General features: G+C 46.3%; 1 non-coding gene across 1 annotated transcript; it reads left to right on the forward strand.

Annotated features, from left to right (window-relative positions):
* The first annotated feature begins 5316 nt into the window (after positions 1-5316).
* Positions 5317-5420, forward strand: LOC113923964. The gene has a single exon (XR_003520473.1). It is a non-coding gene; the product is annotated as a U6 spliceosomal RNA (small nuclear RNA).
* The last annotated feature ends 17896 nt before the right edge of the window (positions 5421-23316 follow it).

The following is a 23316-nucleotide window of genomic DNA, read 5'->3' on the forward strand; positions in this document are numbered from 1 at the left end:
CCCACCCTTCTTGCTAGCTCTTGGCTCTTCCCAGTCCCTCCCCATGGAATGTGCTCCCCCAGACTTATGCCCACCTAGGCATCGGGGAGTCCCATCTTAAAGGTCCTCCTGGTCGCTCTTCCCTCTCCCTGTTGTAACTCTCTGCAGAGCCCTTAAGCCATCTGCTTGTTTTCTTGTTTATATGTGTTTGTTTATTGTCTGTTTCCCTCCTCACGACAGTCACACTCGTGCTTGAGGCCATGAGTGAGCATGGTGGTCATGAGAAGCACTTGAGTGGTTAAGACTGAATGGTTGTTTGAATTGATCCAAACAGAGGGGAAACAGGCTGTGAAGTCTCTTTCACAAATGGGCATCCCCAAGAGTCTTCTGAGAATTAAACCACCTGCAAGACCAATGAGATCACCATTCTTCCAATCCCCAAAGACCAAAGATAAATGAAAGTCATGCCCACAATTCCAGACAAGGACACTTCCTTCTAATTCCTCCTCGAAATCAATCTCATCATTGCAATGAGCACATTTTACATTACGGTCAACTTGAGCTTGATGGTAAATCAATGACACCGGGAACGACAGAGAAGAAACGGGCCCATTGTACTATACGCAGACTCAAAACTTCAAAGAAATGTTACTTCTCCTTTCACCCTTGACCCTTGGAGCTGGACACTCAGTGCTGTACAATGAGTAATAGCTTTATAATCATGCTGTGGATCAACTGCCTGTGCTCTCTTTCACTGGGATTTGGATTCTGATCTGTCATTTTTCTATGATTATATGTCAGGATTATATTTCAGGAAGAAAACCTGTTTGAAGCCAAAAGTATAGATCTTAAGTTTAGATGTTTAAAAAAAAAAATGAACCAACACAAGAAAGGTTTTGTCAACCTCTATTGGATAATAATCTAGAAGCCAGAGTGGCCCACAGCTGGGCAAAGTCAAAACTTAATGCTATTACTGTTCAAATGGGCAAATTCTTTGGATGTTGTTTGTGAAAGGGAGGTATATGCAAAAAGACCTCCAAAGGCCAAAGGGCCCACATGATTGAAGGAAAAGGCCAAGAAGTCCAGCCTGACAAGAAATGGTTTATGAAGGGGACGCACGGATGGCAGAAGCGTGTCGTGGGCTGCCTCAAGACAGTAAATCGCTGTGCCCCCCACCTTGTGTAAGACCTGCTTTTAGCGCCCTGGGGGCTGGTAATACATACACTTAGTCTTATCTCCAGAGCAGATCAGGATGTTAGGACCAGGGTGTCCTTCAGGGTGTGGTTAGATAAAAGGAGAGAATAGGGGCAGGGGTCTGTGCTCTAGAAGGCTCCAGGTCATAGAGTGGTCATCATGGAGGACTTTTCCAAGGTGGCCCCAGTCTGGGTTACACAGATGTGAAAAGAAGACAGCATCATAAGAAGGACTAGGCTTTATTAAATGAAAATATGCAGGACTTCCCCTCCCCCACCAGAGATAAGTTTTGCTCTTTGGCACAGGTGGTACTCTTAGACCCCATATGACATATAGCTATAGACATTCATCTTAAAATTCTGATTTTAAAATCTTTTCGGGGGGAGAGGGTGGCACCTGGGTGGCTCAGTCAGTTAAGCGTCTGCCTTCAGCTCAGGTCATGATCTCAGGGTCGTGGGATCGAGCCTTATGGGGTTGGGCTCCCTGCTCCGTGGGGTGTCAGCTTCTCCCTCTGCCTCTGCCCCTCCTCCCTGCTCGTGCTCTCTCTCTCTCTCTCTCAAATAAATAAATAAAACATTCAAAAAAAATCTTTTTTTTTTTTTTTTAAGTAGGCTCCATGCCCAGCATGAAACCCAATGCAGGGCTCGAACTCACCATGGTGAGATCAAGGCATGAGTCGAGATCAAGATTTGGACACTTAAGGGCGCCTGGGTGGCTCAGTCGTTAAGCGTCTGCCTTCAGCTCAGGTCATGATCCCAGGGGTCCTGGGATCGAGCCCCACATCAGGCTCCCTGCTCAGCGGGAAGCCTGCTTCTCCCTCTCCCACTCCCCCTGCTTGTGTTCCCTCTCTCGCTGTGTGTCTCTCTGTCAAATAAATAAATAAAATCTTAAAAAAAAAAAGAGTTGGACACTTAACTGACTGAGCCACCCAGGCACTCTTGATTTTGAAATCTTGATGCATTTTATAATATGTGTTGTCTTAAAGCCTGAGGAAAATAGCATTATTCATGTTGTATTAAGTTCTAATAATCAACTTGTCAATATCACTGTGTTCTAGATGTTCATTCTGTGACTTAAAGATGTGGGTTCAGTGGAGCCACCCCTTCTTATCCTTCATGTGAATCCTGCTTAAGGACCCATCCAACAGCCAGAGATCTGTATAGAGGATCTTAGCTTTTTTGTGGTCTCTTATCTTACTGGGCATGCAGCCTGCTAAGATTCTCTCTCTGCCCCCCACTCCCTTCCTCTCTAAAAAAATAAAGTACAAACTACAGTGCAGCTCCCCTGAGCAAGCATCCACTGCCGGGAGCCCAGGTGGGCTTCCCTCTGGAGGAGTGACAGGAGGAATCTCCATCCATCTGGTTTGCCTTAGTGCCATCCTGGGGATCAACAAATCACTGACACCTCAAAGTTTCTGCTGCAATAGCAAAGAGAGGCCAGAACTATCACCTACGAAGCCACTAACCATGCCCACTACACATGGCAGGGGCACGAGCCAGGTGTGTTCTGGCGGAGCTCCCCATGTGCCAGGTATTGGACATCAATGACGCAGGTCCAGAAACTGACTCTATGGCTGATCAGACATAGGAACACGTTCATGTTAACAAAATTTCCAAGAAATGAATGTATAGATCAGAACAACCTAAGAAATAAAGTGCTAAGAAATAAAATGCTAAGTAGCCCATAATACTCCTGTCTACAGATCTGTGTATGTTCCCCCTGAAGGGAGACCAGCAAGGGAAGTCACACCGTCAAGTGAAGGGTACTGGGGAACACAGAGTCCAGCAAAAGCTGCTGGTTTGGTGAGCCTAAGCCTAACGCCAGGGGACTCTGCCAGCCAATGCCCTTGTCTTCACTATAAGGTGGGGTCTCGCCTACTCATCAGAAACTTGCATTTGGGGGCACCTGGGTGGCTCAGTCGGTTAAATGTCTGACTCTTGATTTTGGCTCAGGTCATGATCTCAGGGTCGTGAGATCCAGCCCTGCATGGAGCCCGCTTGGGATTCTCTCTCTCCCTCTCCCTTTTCCCCTCCCCCTCCATGCTTGCGCATGCTCTCTCTCCCTCTCTCTACAAAAAAAAAAAAAAAAAGAGAGAGAGAGAAAGAAAAGAAACTCGCATTTGAATGGACTTTTTTTTTTTTTTTTGCTTTCTGCCTGCACATCTTCTGGCCCCTCTCCCTTCCTTAGAACGGACATAGGGGATCAGGTTTAAGACTTTTGGAAATAATACCAAAATTAGTTGATGTCATAGTTTGGAGCTCCCAAAAGCAGATACCATGACAAAGAGTTGAGTGAAGATAGTTTTTTGGAAGGTGATCCCAGGAAGCACAAGGGAGGACGTGAGGAAAATGAGCCAAGGAAGGGAGAAAAGTCAATGCACGTTCATTAATAATCGGGATGCTCCTGTTTCCTGCTAGGGGCTGTCTGAGACACCATGGGAAGCAAGCCCAGTAAAGCATATTCCCACCAGTTCCCTTCTCCATTGTTTATTTACTATCAACCGCACCTCCAAGCTGTGCTTCAAGTGCCAAAGAAAGCCTTCAAGCAGAGGGGAAGAGAGAAAAACCAGAGTCCAAGGTGGGGAGTTGTCAGGGCTCTAGGAATTGCCTGCAGGTGCCCGTGAATGCACAGGTGTCCACACGGACTATGCTGTAGCTGAGAAGTCCCAGATCCCTCCAGCCACACGGTCACAATCAGATAAATTGCTCCACAAATGACTAATTGTCTGATACTCAACTCTTTTTTTATTCCCCTTGAGGAGTAATCTCCCAACGACCTCTGTTCAAGCCACTGCCCTGGACTGGTGGTCCCGCAGCATCCAGCCCAGGAATTCAAGCCCAAGAATAGAAATGATACTCCATGAAAAGACTGTTCTTTTTTTCCCGTGTTTTCATTTACCCTGAACTATAAATGCTTCATAATTTGATTTTCCCCACTTGTCATAAAATGTGAATTTTCAGGTCATTTTAAAGATTAATTCTTCAACGTAAACCAGCCCCTAAAAAGGTAGTGATATTTAAAATCATTTCAGTTCATTTCTATTTTAATATAGAGATTAACAGACCAACTCAAGATTTAAGATTTTGTCTTTTTACTCAATTAATATCTTAGAATTAAATATTTATTATTGATAGTAAGGAAAACTAAAAATATTATTAATTGTGCCTAAATTACAATCAAGTCAAAATTTTCCAAATGAAGATGTAATGCTCAAACAAACAACACTCCCTTCGGCTCGTGATATAATTACAAGACAGTCAACCTGCTATTTATCTAGAGTATTTGTTCAACCACACCACAAACCATTAATTTTTATTTATTTTATTTTTTTTAAAGATTTTATTTATTTATTTGACAGAGAGAGACAGTGAGAGCAGGAACACAAGCAGGGGGAGTGGGAGAGGGAGAAGCAGGCTTCCCGCTGAGCAGGGAGCCCGACGTGGGACTCGATCCCAGGACCCTGGGATCATGACCTGAGCCGAAGGCAGATGCTTAATGACTGAGCCACCCAGGCGCCCCAAACCATTAATTTTTAGAGAAAGTTCAGTTGCCAAACACTCTTGGCTTATGCCTGAGCAACTAGAGTATAGTCTTTGTTTTTACTCTGACTGATAGCACATGGCAGTGACACCATCTCAGATATCTGCCACTTGTAGCTGAAGTACTATGATGAAAGAAGCGGACCATGATTCAAAGCCATCAAAAAGCAAAGGGATAGGGGAATTCCAAGAAGAGCATTTGAAACCCAGAGGCGTTTTGCTCCTTCCAACAGCTAGTGACTGCAGGGGTCCCGGGGGGAAGAAGGCTGGAGGGGCTTAGCAACTCAGGCCCTGTGAAAGCTCCAAATGGTCCTGCCAGGTTTGGCTTCTAGAACAGGGTACACACACAGGAGAAACCTCAGGAAATGAATCAAAATTGTCCAGGGCAGGAGCAATAGAGACAAAGAGAAGAGAAGACCCAGACCACAGTGGGGAAGGCGACTGGATCCAGGAAGGTTTGCTCAGAAAGCAAGGTTCCCTAGGTTTGAACAATACACAAAAACAACAGAGTGGGGAGCTCTGTGGAGTTAGAAAAGCTTTTCTGAATGCTGCTTTAATTGGAGAGTTAAGAAGAACTAATTCCACTTAAAAACAAGTGACAGACGTGCTCGTTTTAGCAGCACATATACTAAAATTGGAATGATACAGAGATTAGCATGGCTTCTGTGCAAGGAAGACATGCAAATCTGTGAAGCATGCTATATTTTAAAAAAAAGGGTAACAGAAAATATCGAGGTCAAATCCTATACGAAATGACTGTAAGAGAGTAAGAAACAGAATAAACATTTGTACAGACAAGCAAAGCATGCCAGAAAGATGTGGCAACAGAACAGATCAGAATTAACCTATTATCTCAAAATAAGCTAAAATGATATAACATATGGGTAAACAACATTTAGGAAAACTCAGAAATGAGGTAACAGAACTCAAAACAATTTGAAGTCAAAGAAAAGTTTATATCAAAATGAAGTCTAAATTAGAAGGAAAACAGTAATGAATAGACAAAAATCACGCCTGAAAAGAAATAGCTGATTAAAAAGAAAGAAGAAGAATTTTATTTTATTTTTTTATTTTTTTTAAAGATTTTATTTATTTATTTGACAGAGAGAGACACAGCGAGAGAGGGAACACAAGCAGTGGGAGTGGGAGAGGGTTCAGAAGCAGGCTTCCCGCCGAGCAGGGAGCCTGACGCGGGGCTTGATCCCAGGACCTGGAATCACGACCTGAGCCGAAGGCAGACACTCAACGACTGAGCCACCCAGGTGCCCCCAGAAAGAAGAATTTTAAATCAGAAAGAAATTAAAAAGGGGCTCCCGGTGGCTCAACCCAGGTGGTTGGGTGTTTGACTCTTGATTTTGGCTCAGGTCGTGATCTCAGGGTCATGAGATCGAACCCCACCTTGGGCTCCACACTTAGTGTGGAGTCTGCTGGAGATTCTCCCTCTCCCTCTGCCCCTCCCCCAGCTTGCTCTCTCGCTCTCTCTCTCTCTCTCTCTCTAGAATAATGAATAAATAAATATTTTTTAAAAGAAATTTAAAAAAAGGTTTGAGAAAAAAATAACAAGTACTGAAAATAGGCAAAGAAGATTAAACATGCGGATAGTAGGAGGCTATTAAGAAGATAACAGAAGCAAGGGCAGAAAAATATTAAAAACATAACTCAAGAAAAATTCCCGGAAATTAAAAAAGATATGAGAGTCCAGTTGAAAGAGCATAATGCACACCTGAGACTACTGACCTTTAAAATAACCAACACCAAGATGCTGTTTAGTAAAATTACTGAGTTTAAAAAATGAAAACCAAAAAACCCACTTTGGGTCTCTAGAAAAAAGGACATGGGACTGGTAAGGAAAAGGAAATGAGATCACCCTCAGACTTTTTAACTGGAATTCTTCCTGCCAGCAGAAAATGGATCTCATATTTAAGAAACTCAAAGAAAAGGATTGTAAGTCAAGGATTTTATATCCAGCGAAACTGACTCTCAAATATAAACACAAATTATTACGGACAAGCCAGAAGTCCAGGAATGCTCAGTCATCAGCTCTAAGTAAAGGAGGTGAGCATGGAATATACAGTTACCTGTAGAACCAAATGAGGTGAAGAGCAAGAGGCCAGAGTAAGTAATGAGTGTTTTCTGTGACAACGCAGATAAAGACAACTGTTTTTCTAATTGGGGGAAAAGAGAAGGTTGGCAAACATTTGCTCAAAAAATATTTTAAATATATTTGTGGTAGTATCAGAACCTTTATTCTGAGGCTGCCGTGTGCTCAGTATGGGAGAAAACAAATGTGTGATGATGGGCCATATTAATTCTATCCCTTGTGTCCTTGAGAACCAGGAACCTTGGTATTGAAGAAGGTACAGATGTCATAGAAAAGAACTATAGGAGAAGTGATATCAAAGCTATGGAATCTTAAGTTTGAGTTGGAAATCAATATGAATTTGGGAAAATTTTTTTCATATATACATATATACACATCTACATATCTATACATGAACACACATCCATGTGATTAAAAGCTATAAACTTGCAGTTATAAGTACCAGGGATGAACAATTTGATGACTATAAGCTACCACTGCTACATGATATGTAGGAAAGGTGTTAAGGGAGTCAATCCTCAGAGTTCTCATCACAAGAAACACTTTTTTTCATATATTTTCATTATGTTTGTATGAGATGATGTGTATTGTGGTAATCAGTCATGACATGTGTTAATCACACCTTTATTCTGTACACCTTAAACTCATACAGTAATTAATATGTGTCAATTATATCTCAATAAAACTGGAAAAATATTTTAAATGAAAAAAATTAAAATTGTTGCTTCATATATTAAATATACATTGCTAAAAAGCCTGAAAAATAATAACTAATCCGATAGAAGAGAGCACCTCAAGAGCTCAAATTCTCATCTAAAATAGTTTCTCACTGAAAGAAACCAGGCCTGAAGCAGAAAACATATAGATGAACTGAAATATCTTTTAACGCCAGATAGGGGCTATCACAGACAACTAAGGTCATGTCAAAAGGACCCAGGAGGCAACGTGAAATGCCTCCCTCAGACCAAAGATGGGACAATGAGCTTCAATAATGCTAACAATTGCCATTAAGTGAAACACCCCAACCCCCAAGATGTTTAAATCTACAGCTTCAAAAGCTATTACCAAAAAAGGATTGCAACTGGAAGATGACAGAGAGAATTCATTATCTTGAAAACAGGTGACTACAGAAGAGTCAAACATTATTCTACCTTTTTTTCCATGAATCATCCCACTGGGGGTACCAGATAGTGCATGGAGGGAAGCATCTCTTTTAAAATTGTATTCTAGCTCATAAATGAAAAATGAAATGGTGGAATTAGAGTATCATCATTTAGCAATCCCCAATAATTTAACAGATAAAGGCATGAAGCATCAAAGCCTGCTAACATACAAATAAAAATAGACAACTAATTAAGTGCCTCTTATAATCTGGCCAAAGGGACCTAATCTGAATCTGATCCAGTCTCTGGATCCAGCTGCAAATTTTCAGCAAACACAAGGACAAAGGTACATGTTAAACTATACATAAGTGTGCAATCAGCAAAGGACAGACTGTGGGAAATTTTACACGTCAAAGTTCCCTCAACAGATTAAACTGTAAGAAAACAAAAAGATGGAAAAGGAGCCAAGAGATTAAAAGAGACTTGAAAGATATTTTTTAAGTAAACTCTACGCCTGATGTAGGACTCCAATTTACGACTTCAAGATCAAGAGTTGCATGCTCCCCTGGCTGAGCCAGCCAAGTGCCCCAAAGACAAACACTTTTAATGTCAGACAACAGTTTTGACGTAACAAGAAATGCGGATCTGGTCTCTGCCCATTCTGGGCACTAAGCTTCTAAGACCCTTGGAACCTCCTGAGTCCTAGGAGTGTCTTTGTTATGCTAATGAGACGACTCTAGGCTGGGGGGTGTGTGTGTCTCTAGTTAGATTCTGGTTGCCAGGGGAACCAGCCCTGTGATTAGAGGGTTGGAATTTCAACCCCCTACCACCACTTTTCTATCCCCACCCCCACCCACTCCCACCAAATCTCCAGGGAGGACGGGAGGGCTAGAGATGGAGTTAATCACGGAGGCCAATGATTTAATCCATCGTGCCTACTTAGTAGAACTTCCACAAAACCCCTAAATAATGGGGTTTGGGGAGCTTCTGGGTTGGTGAACACATCCACATCCCCAATTCCAAGGGGTGAGAAGCTCCTGTGTTTGGGATCCTCCCAGACCTTGCTCTCTGTACCTCTTCATCTGGCTGTTCATTTCTATCTTCTAGTAAACATTTTTTAATAATCAGGTAACAGTAAATAAAGTGTGTCCCCGAGCTCTGTGAGTCAATAAAGCAAATTACTCAAATTGTAGCCAAGTCAGACAGAAGGGTAGGTGACCTGGGGACCCACTGCTTGCAATTGGCCTCTGAAGTTAAGAGTCACTGTAGTAGGACTGAGCCCTTAACCTGTGCGGTTGGTACTAACACTGGGTAGTTAGGGTCAGAACCGAATTAAATTGTAGGCTCCCCAGGGGGAATCAGAGAATTGGAGAATTGCTTGATGTGGAAAATCTGCATATTTGGTGTCAGAGGTGTGTGAGAGAAACAGTTTTCCTTTAATCGTGGATAGGGATGCATGTTTGGGTGATCAAGATGCATTTATAAAAGCACAGGAAAGTTACTACGTAACAGTCCACATAATGGTTGCGTATGGGGCCATAGGAGGGGTTGTGGTTGGGACAGGGGCTTGTGGATTGGACGGGGCTTCTGGAATGGCTGGTGAAGTTCTATTTCTTAACCGGATGCATCTGCCTTGAAATAATTCACTAAGCCAAAGATTTGATTTATGAAGTTTTCTACTTTTGTGATTTATTGTACAATAAAAGAATTTTAAAAAGCAAAAACAAAAGCGTGTCCCATGAGGACGATTTCCTTTTTGAAAGCTAAAACCTGATTTGTCTTGTGTTCTTCTCTATACATTATGAAATAACTATTTCAATAAAACAAGGAAGTGTTTAAAACCTCTCCAGGAACTCGTACCTAGCATCTGAATGAACACAGAATTTTCCTCTTGCTTGGTTTCACAAGGCTTAGAGTGGCTTTTCTAGCCTGCAGAATAGAGAAATTCACCCACACAACCCCCTTCTTTCAGTACCGGATTAAGTCACATTTCTTCAATAGAACAAAAACATACTTCTCTATTATCTGCTTGAGAGTGAACAAGGGAGACTGAGATTCTGTAATTTCCTTAGAAAAGGATAGCCCAGTTTGGGCACTTAAGGTCATCCATGCCTGGTGCCCATTTGAACTTCAGCTAGCCAAGGGCTCCCTGCCTCAAACTAATGAATGGATCTAGGAAGCTAGGAGCATAGATTGTATTCCAGGGGCGTCTTGGTTCTCTTGAGCCTCCCTCTCATGCCCTTAGGGTGGATACTTCCATTTGCACTTTGTTTATAAGCTTCTAGAGTCAATCACTTAGTAAACAAAGCTACCAGGGCTCTTGGGATACTGGGCTTGAACTTGGACTCCATAACCTCATTGCTGAAGTCAAAAACTTACCCCGTGCATTGCTCACGGAGAGGGAACCAGCAGGAAGGCATGATGAAGGTCTGCCTTGTCCATAGCCCTTTCTGCAGTCATGCTCCCCTAAACTCATCAAGGTAGACACCGGTGGTACCTATTCAGGTAACCTCACCTGCCAGTGCAGTCATTCCCCATCTACTAGGAGTGTGTTCGTGAACTTTCAATAAGGTATCTATAAAGGTTTCTAGAAGGTGGGACTATACCTTTAAGATGCCCCTCACAAAGCCTGGTGTGCCGGGTTCTGGGAGCTCCGGGCTCCCGGAGAAGAGAGTGGAGAGCAGAAAAGGTTTCCTGCCCTCCTAGCCCCCAGCCTGCAGCGCAAGCCCAGCATGGCAGAGGTCTTCACGAATGATAATATAATAGTAAATATTTGTACTATGTTAGGTATATAATGTACACTAAAACACTCATATAAATAAATGATCGTATATAATACTGAGTAATTTTAGGACATGGTTTCTGCCCTGGGCAGGGGGTGTATGTTGGGTTGACAACACATATAAAAGAAGAAGCAACTGAAAGCTGAACTCTACCATCTGCCCCCTCCCTACCATTTCCACCGCCCCTTCTACCATCTCCCCTCAAACTCACTCTCCATGGTCTTTTGGATCCTAGCATCCACCAGGCACATTCCCGCCTCAGGACCTTTGTACTTGAGGTTCCCTCAATTCTATATACTCTGCCCCCAGATTTTTTGGGGAAAAAAAAATTCAGGTCTTAGCTCAAAGGTCATCCTCTCCCAGAGGCTTTCCTGAAAGCCCATCATCCACCTGATTTATTTGCTTGCTGGTTTATTTGCTGTCCCTCACTTAAACTATAAGCCCCATCAGAGCAGAAATCCTTGTCACTTGCATGCCCTGAACATGTAGAACACCACCTGACTCCAAAAGTGTTCTGGGGACCAGAAGGGGAGGGGTGGCCCCTGGCCTTCAGTGTCACCATCACCATGTCAGGGCCACCAGGCTGTCAAGGTCAGCGCCTCTCACGTGGCAGGGCCCACCACGTGCCCCAGAGCAGGCACCTCACGCTGGGGGTCCTGCACCCCTAGGTCTCTTCTCAATCTGGAGGCCCTCCTTTCTCTCCCTGATCTACACAGAGGGGAGAAGCCAGCATTTTAGGCCTCTGTGTCTGTGCCAGTGGATCACTGGCCCCAGTCTGGGTGGGGGTGGGGCTCCTGGCTCCCACCAGGGCGGGGTGGCAGGCGGGGAGGGCAGTTATGCACCCAAGGGGCTGCCAACACTCACAGCCACTGCAGGTAAGATCACCTGGCTCTCGACTTTGAGCAGCCTCTGCTTCCTGCCCTCAGGGCCCCTGGGGGGAGCATGTGTGGGGAGGGCCTGCACACTGCCCCCAACAGAGAATGTGAAAACCCCTCATGGAATAACCCAAATTCATATCTCAACCATAGTGCCGTGCAAGCAAGTGCTCAGGACATGTGAGCTCCCAGCTGTCAGCCTGCCCTCCCAAGGGGCCCCACACGGACTCCGTGGCTGTGTCTGCTGGGTGGCACAGAGAGTGGGATGGGGGAGACCCCTCCCCCTGCAGCTCCTGTGCCCGGGTCACCTCCCTCATTAGCTTCTTTCATAAGCAGTGGGGGAGCCCCGAGCTACAGATTTTATAGTCCTAGGAGATCCCATTCAAGTGGTGGTGTGCCGGTAGAATTTCTCCATTACTCTCCGTACTTGAGGAAAGAAAAGAAGAAAATCAAGGATGCCTAAAATACACCAAGAGCACCTGTTTCTTAAAACTGTTTCATTCTGCTGATTAAAGAAATAAAATAAAAAGGAATGAACTTCAGAAAACGAAGATCTCCTTGAAAACTGTGTTCACCAGGAATAGGAATTCCATGATATCGCTTCTTAAATTCAATTAAAATCGCCTGAAGATTTAATGTTCTATAACATGATAAAAACCAGGCAGGTCAACCCTGGAAGATATTCACGTGTCCACCAATGGTCGGGAGGTGGGGGGGTCTTTGCATCTCAGAGTTCAAGCGGAGTATGGTAGGTGCAGAAAGAACTCAAACCCAAATGTTTGCCTTGAGTATACCTTACCTGGCCTCCCTCCTGTCCCGGATGCTGGGTTCTCTCCAGGACAGCCTGCAGCCCGGTAGGGGGCAGGGGACCTAGGGGCCAGGGGGAGCAACTGTCTCTTCAGGATTTTATCTCCCCATTTCCAGAGTCACAAGCTTGCCCTGGGGTGCAGCATGGTCCTGGCCATCTTCTGTTTACCAAGAAGAACAGAAGGGCAGGGCCCAGCAGGCCCAGCGCCTGGCAGCCTGCAGCCTCGGCCTTGGGCAAACCCTGCTTCTCCAGACGCAGGCTGCCCTGCTTTCTGGCCTTGCCCTCCAATCCAGCAGAAGGGCTTTCTAACTCCCGTCTTACCTGCTGAAACTTTCTGTGTGTTCCCTCTGCTCCCGAGACAGAATCCCTATGCCTCAGCCTGGCCCCCGACGTCCTTCGCGTAGCTCGATTCCATACTCCCCCCACCCTGTGAGCATTCCTGCTAGGGTCTGAATGTTTGTGTCCCTCCCACAATTCATGTGTGAAATCCTAGTGCCCAACAGGATGGTTTTAGGAGACGGGGCCTTTGGGAGGTGATTAGTGGGTTGAATGTCCTTAGAAAGAGACCGCAGAGAACTCCTGGCCCTCTCCTGCCCCCTGAGGACACAGCGAGCCCGTGCTATGAACCCGGGAGCAGGCCTTCACCATATGCCCGTCAACACCTTGATCTTGGACTTCCAGCCTCCAGAACTTGGAGAAATAGTGTCTGTTGTTTAAAAGTCACTCTATGGTGATTCTGTTATAGCAGGCCAAATACACGAAGACGGTTCCCTGCAGGGGAGCCTAGATTGTGGGGTCTTGTAGCGAGCACACAGGCACGCACTTGCCCCCGGTGGCTTCCCACTGCCCCTGGGCCCTCTGCTCCCCTTGCTAGTAGATTCCTGTCTTCCTACCACAGCTTCTCTCTAACTCATGGGTTACCTCCGCCAGCCCGCTACTGCTGCGAGGTTGCATCCCTCCTGCAGAAGCCCCTGCTCCTGGAAACCCTTCCCCTGTTCCCCTGTGCCTCTCAGCCCTGCCTCCTCTCGGCAGGGGGTTGGGGGGCTGCAGGGAGCACAGAGTGTCCCAGAGTGTGGGAGGGGAGGGGATTTGAAGTGGGCACATGAATGAACGCTTCTTTCTTAAGGTAGTTAGGCTTTTATTTTTAGTTACTTTCCTCTTACCCCAAGTAATACTGCTTCTCCTTTTCAAAAACATCTTACCTTTTTTGATTAAAAAAATATTAAGCAGGGCACTTGGGTGGCTCAGTCGCTTGGGCATCCAGCTCTTGGTTTCTGCTCAGGTCATGATCTCAGGGTTGTGAGATTGAGCCCCGCGTCGGGCTCTGTGCTCAGTGGGGCGTCTGCTTGTTCCTCTCCCTTTCCCTGCTTGTGCTCTCTCTCTCTCATTTTAAAAAAATATTAAGCAAATAACAGCACAAGTGGGGCTGGGTGTGGCAAAAGTCCTCAGGGTGGCAGGAGCGGCTGTGATTTTAGAATCCATGGCCCCAGTTTCTGTCCTCTCTTGCCACTTATGCCTTTCTCTGGAGCTGTTTCCTTGGCTGTGGTCCTCCAGACTGTGGTCCCAGGAGCGGGACATCCCTTGGCTGTGGCTGTGTCCCCAGGAGGTGCACTGGGCCTGGCAGGCAGTGGGTACACCATGCACACTTCCTGCCCTGAGCTGAGCCCCGTGTGCTCCCAGACCCTCCACTGGGGCTAAGATACAGCTGGCTTGGCCCAGAGGCCACTTCCTCATTGCCTGTGGTCCTGGTCGTTGGATGACAGCCAAGGGACAGGGTGTGTGGGCCTGCCTGCATCTGGCTGTGGCCCTGCCTCAGAGGTTCTTACCCACTCTACCGCTGAATTCTGCTCCCCCAGGGAGGGGCTCCGCAGGGCCTGCTCCAGGGCCCAGTGCTTGTTGCTGAATGTGCTCGAGGGGTCCTAGGCTTGTCCTCTCCCCAGAAGGTCTGGGACTGGGCCTTCCATGATGCTGAGCCTCAGGTGGCTTGTGCAGGTTCAAAGAAAAGGTTCGTTGGATGGGTCCTGCCCCTACTGTCACTGAGCTGCAAACTTGCACAAGCCAGATGGCCTGGTGCACAGGCCAGGGACGCGAGCATGTAGCCCTGACAGTGCACGCTGAGAGTGACTCCTGCGGCAGCCGGCAGGGAAGCTGAGTCACCCATGTATTCACTCACTCATTCATTCAACAAAATCTATTAAGAATAGTAGCTAACATTTTTTTGTAAAGGTTTACTTATTCGAGAGAGAGAGAGAGAGCACGCAGCACAAGAGCAGGAGGGGCAGAGGGAGAGAAATCTGAAACAGACTCAGTGCTGAGCGTGGAGCCCAATGCAGGGCCTGATCTCACGAGCCTGAGATCAGCCCTGAGCCGAAACCGAGAGCCAGCCACTTAACGCACTGTGCCCCCAAGGAACCCCAATAGTAGCTAACATTTAGCGCACGCTCACTGTGCTCCGGACAGTGAACAAAGTGCTTTCCGTACAGTTATCTGCCAATGAGAGGCTGTAATTAAGTGAAATAATGCACGAGCTCAGTAAGTGCTGTCTGCTTGTATTATTATTACTCTCATTTCACTATTATTAGCCCCAGGTGCTAGGCTCTGCACAGAGGATGCATAAGGCTCCCTCCCAGCCCGTGGGGCAGTCACAGATAATTACAGGATCAGGTAATTCTGAGTAAATGCTGTCTCAGAGGGAAGGGCTTCTGTGAATACTATTGAGGGAGTGACCACTGCCTGGAAGGTGAGAAACCTCCCCTGGCTGACCTCTGACCCGGGCTGGGAGGGCATTAGTCCGTCCCGGCCAGAAAGAGAAAGGTGTGGGGATGCAGTACTGGCTGAGGAAGGCTTCAGTTTCGGGCAACTCTATCCGTGCTTGAGGGCAAAGCAAGTGTCCAGGGACTTGGAGAGAGTAGGTGTGGCTGGGGCCGGGTGGAGAGTGGTGTGGACCCTGAGAACATTGGGGTAGCACTGTGATTATGGGGAGCCGGTGCAGGTGGGCTGGGGTGTGCCCGTGGGGTAGGTAGTGAGCTGGGAGGTATAGTCTGGGTGCAGAGGCAGCCCCAGCAGGGTTGTCCTAGGCCCAGGCCACACCGGGCTGAGAAGAGCCAGCAGGCTGCCCCCGCAGGGCCTGGATCTCCATCCCGTCGTGGCACCAGGACACTGACCACTGCCTCTTCAGGCAGTTTGAATTTCACTCTAAAGACACATACAACTGTGTCTAACCCCTTCCAAGAGGACAGGGCTGTCCACTTGGTCTAGCAGACCAGGTGGCCCTTATGTGGCCTGGGCAATGGGAGTCCACAGGCTTCACTGTGTGCCTTCAGGCTTCTAGGACCTGGAAGCAGGGAGATCCAAGGAGCACCAGTCCCTGAGGACTAGAAGTCTGAGGGCCTGGCTGCAGCCTCTGTCAACCTCCTGGTCTGCAAGGTAAGCATAAGAACAAGGCCTGGCAGATCCATATAGCTTGGCTGCCATAGTGGGTCACATAGTTAGAAGTCTGGGGTCTGATGTTCGAATGATTGGGTTTAGTCTTGAGTCTACTGCTTTCTACTGTGAACTCTGAGCACATTCCCAAGAACCTTTAGGAGCCTCAGTTTCTTCTTCTATAAAATGGGGATAACCATAGCACATAACGCATTGGTTATCACAAGGATTAAATGCTCTTGGCCCATCAGTGGGAACATTCTCAGTAAATTGGCTGTTAACTGTGCATGTGTTTAATTTGTGAATGTCAAAACTCTCAAAGACTTCCCAAACTCATCACCCCCCCTTTCCTCTTAACTAGTTCTCTAGATCTAGTTCCTCCTCTCCCCAGTCCATGTGCCCTCTGCCACCAGAGTGAGCTTCCTAAGGCACAGGTTTGGATCGTGCTGGCCCCTTGGCTTGGCAGGCACAGCCCTTCCCCGCTGACCCCATATCCTGCCCCCACTCTTCACCCAGCCCCCATTCTCCAGTCCCAGGCATGGAGCACCTTCCCCGCCTGCGTTACTTCTCACGTTGTTCCTTTTTGCCCAGAAGGACATGTCACTGTCCCATCTCACCTTCTTCCCAGAGGGTCACCTCTGCGTTTGCTTTCTCTGACTCCTTCAGGGAGCACACATTTCTTTCTTCCAGACACCGCTAAGTCTCTGGCGGCAGGAGAGAGAGAGAGAGAGTGTGTGTGTGTGTGTGTGTGTGTGTGTCTGAGCCCCAGACGGACATCCCTGGAGCCCCCACAGCAAGCCTTCTGTAGGCTGGTCCTCACCTAGGCTCCCCGGTGGCGGCTAAGAAGGACGGTCTGGGCCAAGGGATCAGGCTGTGGGGCTCAGAAGAGACAGTGCTGCCGCTGCTGTTTCAGTGTTGGATGGCAAGATCAAGACCCTGGGGCAGGGCCGGCCTTCAGGGCTGCAGCCCATATCCCGTGCCTGGCTTTCTGGGTGACTGTGGGTGACCAGCAAGTCGGTGGGAAGCCTCGGCAGCTGCTGTGCAGGGGACTGCCACAAGCCAGGGATGGGACATTTATTCTCATGGTCCTGGAAGCTGCAAATCTGAGGTCAGACTGTTGGCAGGTTGGGTTTTCCCTGCGGCCTCTCTCCATGGCCACTTTCATGGCCTTCCCTCGGTGCACATGTGTCCCTGATGTCTGTCTGTGTGTCCAGGTCTCTCCTCCAGTAAGGACTCCAGTCAGGATGGGTTGGGGCCGTCCCTAATGGCCTCATTTAACTCAATGATCAGTTGATTGATTGATGTAAGTATGGTTAACATAGGGTTATATTAGTTTCTGGTGTACAGTATACAGTACAATATGATTCAATATTCAATAATTCTACACATTTCTCATCTCATAAGTGTACCCTTGATCCCCTTGATGTATTTCACCCACCCCCCTACCCACCTGCCTCTGGCAATCACCAGTTTGTTCTCTGTATTTCAGAGTCTGTCTTTTGTCTTTTTTCTTTGTCTCTCTTTTTTTTAAGATTTTTATTTATTTATTTATTTATTTATTTTTTGTTTATTTATTCATGAGAGTCGGAGAGAGAGAGGCAGAGGCAGAGGGAGAAGCAGGCTCCCCGCCGAGCAGGGAGCCCGATGCGGGACTCGATCCTAGGACCCCGGGATCATGACCTGAGCCGAAGGCAGACACCTAACCATCTGAGCCACCCAGGCGCCCAAGATTTTTATTTTTAAGTAATCTCTACACCCAACGTGGGGCTTTAACTTACAACTCCGAGATTAAGAGTCTCATGCTCTACTGACTGTGTTAGCCAGGTGCCCCTGTTTTGCTTTTTAAATTCGTGTATGAATGAAATCATATGGTATTTGTCTTTCCCTGACTTATTTCCCTTAGCACAATACTCTCTAGATCCATCCATGTTATTGCAAATGGCAAGATTTTGGTTTTTTGTGTTTTTTTTTTTGATGGCTGCATGATATTCCATTGTATGTATATATACACACCGCATCTTCTTTTTCCATTCATCAGTCGATGGACACCTGGGCTGCTTCCATGTCTTGGCTGTTGTAGATAATCCTGCAATAAACCCAGGGGTACATCTATCTTTTTGAAGGAGTGTTTTCATTTTCTTTGGATAAATACCGAGAAATGGAATTATTGGATCATATTGTAATTCTATTTTTAATTTTTTGAGGAACCTCCACACTGTCTTCCACAGTGGCTGCACCACTTTGCATTCCCAACAACAGTGCACGAGGGTCTCTATTTCTCCACATCCTCACCGACACTTGTTATTTCTTGTCTTTTTGATTTTAGCCATTCTGACAGGTGTGAGGTGGTATCTTGTCGTGGTATTGATTTGCATGTCCCTGAGGATGGATGATGTTGAGCATCTTTTCATGTGTTTGCTGTTCACCTGTCTGTCTTTTCTGGAAAAATGTCTATTCTGGTCCCCCGACCATTTGTAATGGAATTATTTGTTGTTGTTGTTTTTTGTTGCTGAGTTTGTAAGTTCTTTATATATTTTGGATATTAACCCCTTATTGGATAGATCATTTGCAGTATCTTCTCCCACTCAGTAGCTTGCCTTTTTGTTTTGTTGATGGTTTCCTTTGCTGTGCAAAAGCTTTTTATTTTGGTGTATTCCCAATAGTTTAATTTTGCTTTTGTTTCCCTTGCCTCAGGAGACATATCTAGAAAAATGTTGCTAAAGGCGATGTCAGGGAAATTATTGCTTACGTTTTCTTCCAGGAGTTTCATGGTTTCAGGTCTTTAATCCATTTTGAGTTTATTTTTTGTGTATGGTATAAGAAAGTGGTCCATTTTCACTTTTTAGCATGTGGCTGTTCAGTTTTTCCCAGTGCCATTTGTTGAAGAGTCAGTCACCTTTTTTTTTTTTTAAAGATTTTATTTATTTGACAGAGAGATAGAGTGAGCACAAGTAGGCAGAGTGGCTGGCAGAGGCAGAGGCAGAAGCAGACTCCCTGCTGAGCAGGGAGCCCGATGTGGGACTCGATCCCAGGACCCTGGGATCGTGACCTGAGCCAAAGGCAGACGTTCAACGGACTGAGCCACCCAGGCGCCCTCAGTCACCTTTTTAAAGGCCCTCTCTCCAAATACAGTCACCTTCTGAGGTACTGGGGGTTAGGGCTTCAACGGACGAATTTTGGGGGGCACAGTTCAGTGCATAACAGTGGGTCCCCAAAGGATAACCAGGATGGTGTTGTGCAAAGAAAGGGGGGGCAGACAAACCCAACAGATGCCCACTGTAACTCCTGACCACCTCTTCACAAGGCCAAGACGCTCCTGTCCCATGCCCACAGCAGCAGTGAGCATGTGCAGAACCAGAAACAGGAAGGGGCTCATCGGAATAAGTTTAAAAGAGGCTGAGAGAATCCCAGAATTCCCCAGATAGAATAGGGTACCTTAGAGATATCTACCACCAATCCCACCATGACCATAACGGCGCCCATTGCTGGGCACTTCTTCTGACTGTATGGTCTCAGGGTTTTTTTGTTTTTGTTTTTTTCTCAGTATTTTTTGTGTTTTCCTCTACATTTTTGGGTACATGGAGCATATTGACAATACTGCTTTAAGGTTTTTGTATCTGCATCTGTTACTACTGATGGATATTTTCCCCCTGGTTATGGGTTATATTTTCCTGCATCTTTGCATGCCTGGTCACTTTTCGTAGGATGCCAGGCATCATGACCTTTTACATTGTTGGGTGCTGGATTTTATTGTATTCTTTTACATAGCATTGAACTTTGTCCTGGCGCTATTCAAGTTACTTGGGCTCAGTTTCATTCTTTTGAGCTTGTTTTTCAGCTTTATTATGGCCTAGAGCAGCCTTTAGTTTAGGGCTAATGGAGCCCCACTACAAAGGTGTGATCCTTTGGAGAACCATACTTGTCCCAGTCTATATTATGAGCTCTTTGTACACTGCCTGGTGGGAGTGCTAACTACCGTGTGAGCTCTGGGAATTATTTGGGGCCTGTTACTTTCTACTCTTATTTTCACAGCCGACTTCATGAAGTTTTAATCCACACAGGTATAGTATTCAAAGACCAAAGGCAGCCCTTTTGCAGACCTCTGGGATTCTCTCTGTGTGGGCAGCCCCATCCTCCTGGGTACTCTGACCCTCAAGTCCTAGCAGCCGTGGCTTCTCTGAACTCCACTCTCTGTCTCCAGTGAGTGAGACCCCAGGCTTGGGTGAGTCCCCTTTCCCGTGCTACAGCCCCAAAACTGCCTCTAGGAAGCCAGCCGGGCAACTGTGCTGACACACTCCATTCATTTTCCTTCTATCAGGGATCACAGTCCGGCACCGCCTAATATCTGGTGCCTCAAAACCATTCGTTCCTCCGGAGCCCCTACCAGCATTCAGCCCTGCTTCAGTTGTCTCATTAAATCTTCACAACACCGTAGAAATCAGACTATTATTTTAAAGACCAGCAGCCAGCTAACTTCTCCAGAGTCAGATAGCTGCCAAGGTCTTGGCCACCATGTCTGATTGATTCTATGACAACTATCCTGCACCGCTGGAGGACCTTGAGGTTCATGGATGGGGCACCATGAGAGCATCACGGCTCCATGGGCAAGGCCTCGGCTGCCTTGCTACCCAGATCCAGGGCTCCTTTGATTTCAGGACACTCCGTCTCCTGCAGGTGTCCTGGCCCCCAGCTCCAGAGCTCATTTCTTTGTGTACTCAGTGTGGGAAGGACTGCTGGTGTGCATTTATATTCGTAGTGACATTTGCCCCCAAGGCACATTGGTGTAGCAGGGCAGCATCCTCTACTGAACAACATATTTGCTTTGCAGAGCTGGTTGAAGTTTAACACCCAGGGTCTGCCTTCATAATCTTCACGGAGAATGCTGAGCAGCGCACCTGGGGGGCAAGGCAGAGGCTGAGCTGTCTAAGTGAGGCCAGTCCAGGCTACTGTTTCTCAAGTCGGGTTTTAAATCTCAAGCCCTTCCTTTCCCCCGTTTTGACTTTATTTTATAAAAAATTTCAAACATATAAAAAAAGTAGAGGTGAAACACTCATAGACCTATCACCTAGAATGAACAATTTCATCTTTTTTTGCAGTATTTTGTCTTATTTTTAAAAAAGATTTTATTTACTTATTTGAGAGAGAGAGAGAGCATGAGCGGGGAGGAGGAGAGGCAGAGGCAGAAGCAGACTCCCTGCTGAGGAGGGAGCCCCGATCCCAGGACCCTGAGATCATGACCTGAGCTGAAGGCAGACGCTTAACCAACTGAGCCACCCAGGCGTCCCTTTTTGCAGTATTTTAAAGTAGGTGATGAACACAATGACAGTTCACTTCTAAACACTTCAGCGTATATCTCAAAAATACAAGGGCATTTTTCAACATAACCACAATACCATGATCACATCTAGCAAAATAAATAATAATTTAAAAATATCATCTGAGACTGGTTCATAGTTAAAACCGCTCTTGTCTTTAACATCTTTTAGAGTGCTTTTTTAAAAGTAGTATGCCATCAACGGTCATATTTCTTAAGTCTTTCAAAATCTAGAATGGTTCTTTCCTATCTACCCATTTTTTTTCCCGTAATATTTTCACCTATTGACGACACCAGACCAGCGTTCTATAGAAGGTCCCACCTTCTATCTTTGTCTGACTATATTTCACGTCATGTCATTTAACTTGTTTCTTGATCGTCTCTGTAAACTGAAGTTTAGGTGTAAAGTCCTGAATATACCTTTTCTGTGCTATGTCACCTTGTGCACTGTGACCACATGCCTGGTCATCTAATACAATGTGGATATCTGCCACTGGCTCAAAGGGGCAGCAACTAGATGCCTCACTGCAAGACCACGTTCCTCCCCTTTCAAGTGACAAGCAGTCTGTGGTCAAGCCCCTGTTGAATTGCATCAAACCCCCACATCCAGGTCCTGTTCTCATCTGTATCGCCCACCGCAAATAAGTATTTCCCCCTAATCACTGTGCTTTCTGGCATCTCCACTGGGCAAGATTTTGCTAAATATACCTCCTGAGTTTGTACTGTAAATATGGAAATTTTTTTCAAAGTAAAGACAATTTTAAGTTTCAAAATTGAAAACTGTGATATAGATTATGACATTTCATGGCTCCATCTCAAGATTCTGCCATATGTTGAGGAGGTCACTAGTCTGAACTCCCACTGATGCTTAGGACTGGGACATCTAGGAACTCCAGCCCTTGGGCAGATCACACCTACAAGCCCAGCACAGACCTAAGTCCTGCATGAGGCCTGGCAGGTGTGGCTGAGATCCGTGGCCCAGGCATGCAGACTCAGGAGTTAAAAATGCCAACTGGCCGCAACATGCAGGGCTCCTGGAACTGGAGGTGTAGTCAATCCCTAGCTCATGTAACCACAGGGCAAGGAGCCAGGGCCATGGACTTGACTTCGAACCACAAGATGAGACCACTGCTGGAATCAGCCCAGGAATGCTGACAAACCTCAGAGCTGCAAGAACTGTGGCCACATGTACAACATCTCAGCCAAGCTCGGGCACACTTTGCAAGAATGGGACCAAGGCCTCCGTGTCTCAAACACATGGTCCATGGTCCATCTGGAGTTCTCCAGTTCTGATTTAGAGATTCATTTATATGACAGTCTTACAAAAATATACAATTATGTATTTATTTATATATTCAGTGGGTCACCTTTATCAGAGCACAAGTGGCCACTGTTCTAGAAAATGTGAACCATGAGGTTATCAGACAGAGAACCCGGAGGCAGCATCAGAGGAGGAAGCCAACCATAGTTACGGTGCCTTATGTACGTAGTCACATATTCTCCTGTGATCCTCAGGAGAGCCTCATGAGGTTGGTACTATTATGCCTAGTTTATATGTGGGAAGATCAGAACCCTAAGGCTCAGAACAGAAGAATGACCAGAAATGGAAGGGAAATGGCTAGCTCAGGCCTCCTGGGTCTGCGTGACTCTGAAGCCCCTGGTCTTTCACTTACAACACCCATCTTCCCCAATGTATAGCCACACAAGCAGAATTGAAATTAAGCATAAAAGAGAAGGTAAGTATCACCAAAATTTGTTTACCAGGTTTTCTTTGCAGAATCAGAATTACTAGCAAGACTCTTCGTCTGCAGACTCATTTGGTGTCCCTTTCTCATTTTTCCCTATGCTTTGGTCTTTCAGTTCCTTGAGGGATGTGTTCCTTTCTACCCCAGGGACTTTGTACGTGATGTTTCTGCAGCCGTTCACCTAGTGAGTTTCTGCTTGTCCTTAAATATTGGGTTTATGTTGCTTTCTCAGGGAAGCCCTTCCTGACCTGGAGGAGCCAGGCCACCATGTCACTTGTCTTGGGGCACCCTCCTGCTCCTGTCCAGTCCCTTCACGGTTGCTTCTCTTGCAAGTGGTCAGGGTCACCGGGCCATGGGTTCAGGGTCTGAGCCCCCGAGGTTTCTAATTTCCACAGAAGGCTTTAAGTGCGTGCATGAAGCCACATGTGATTGGAGCCCAGGCCCCTTTCCTC

This window comes from Zalophus californianus, chromosome 15 (assembly GCF_009762305.2).
Source record: "Zalophus californianus isolate mZalCal1 chromosome 15, mZalCal1.pri.v2, whole genome shotgun sequence".
In the NCBI taxonomy this organism is placed as follows: Eukaryota; Metazoa; Chordata; class Mammalia; order Carnivora; family Otariidae; genus Zalophus; species Zalophus californianus.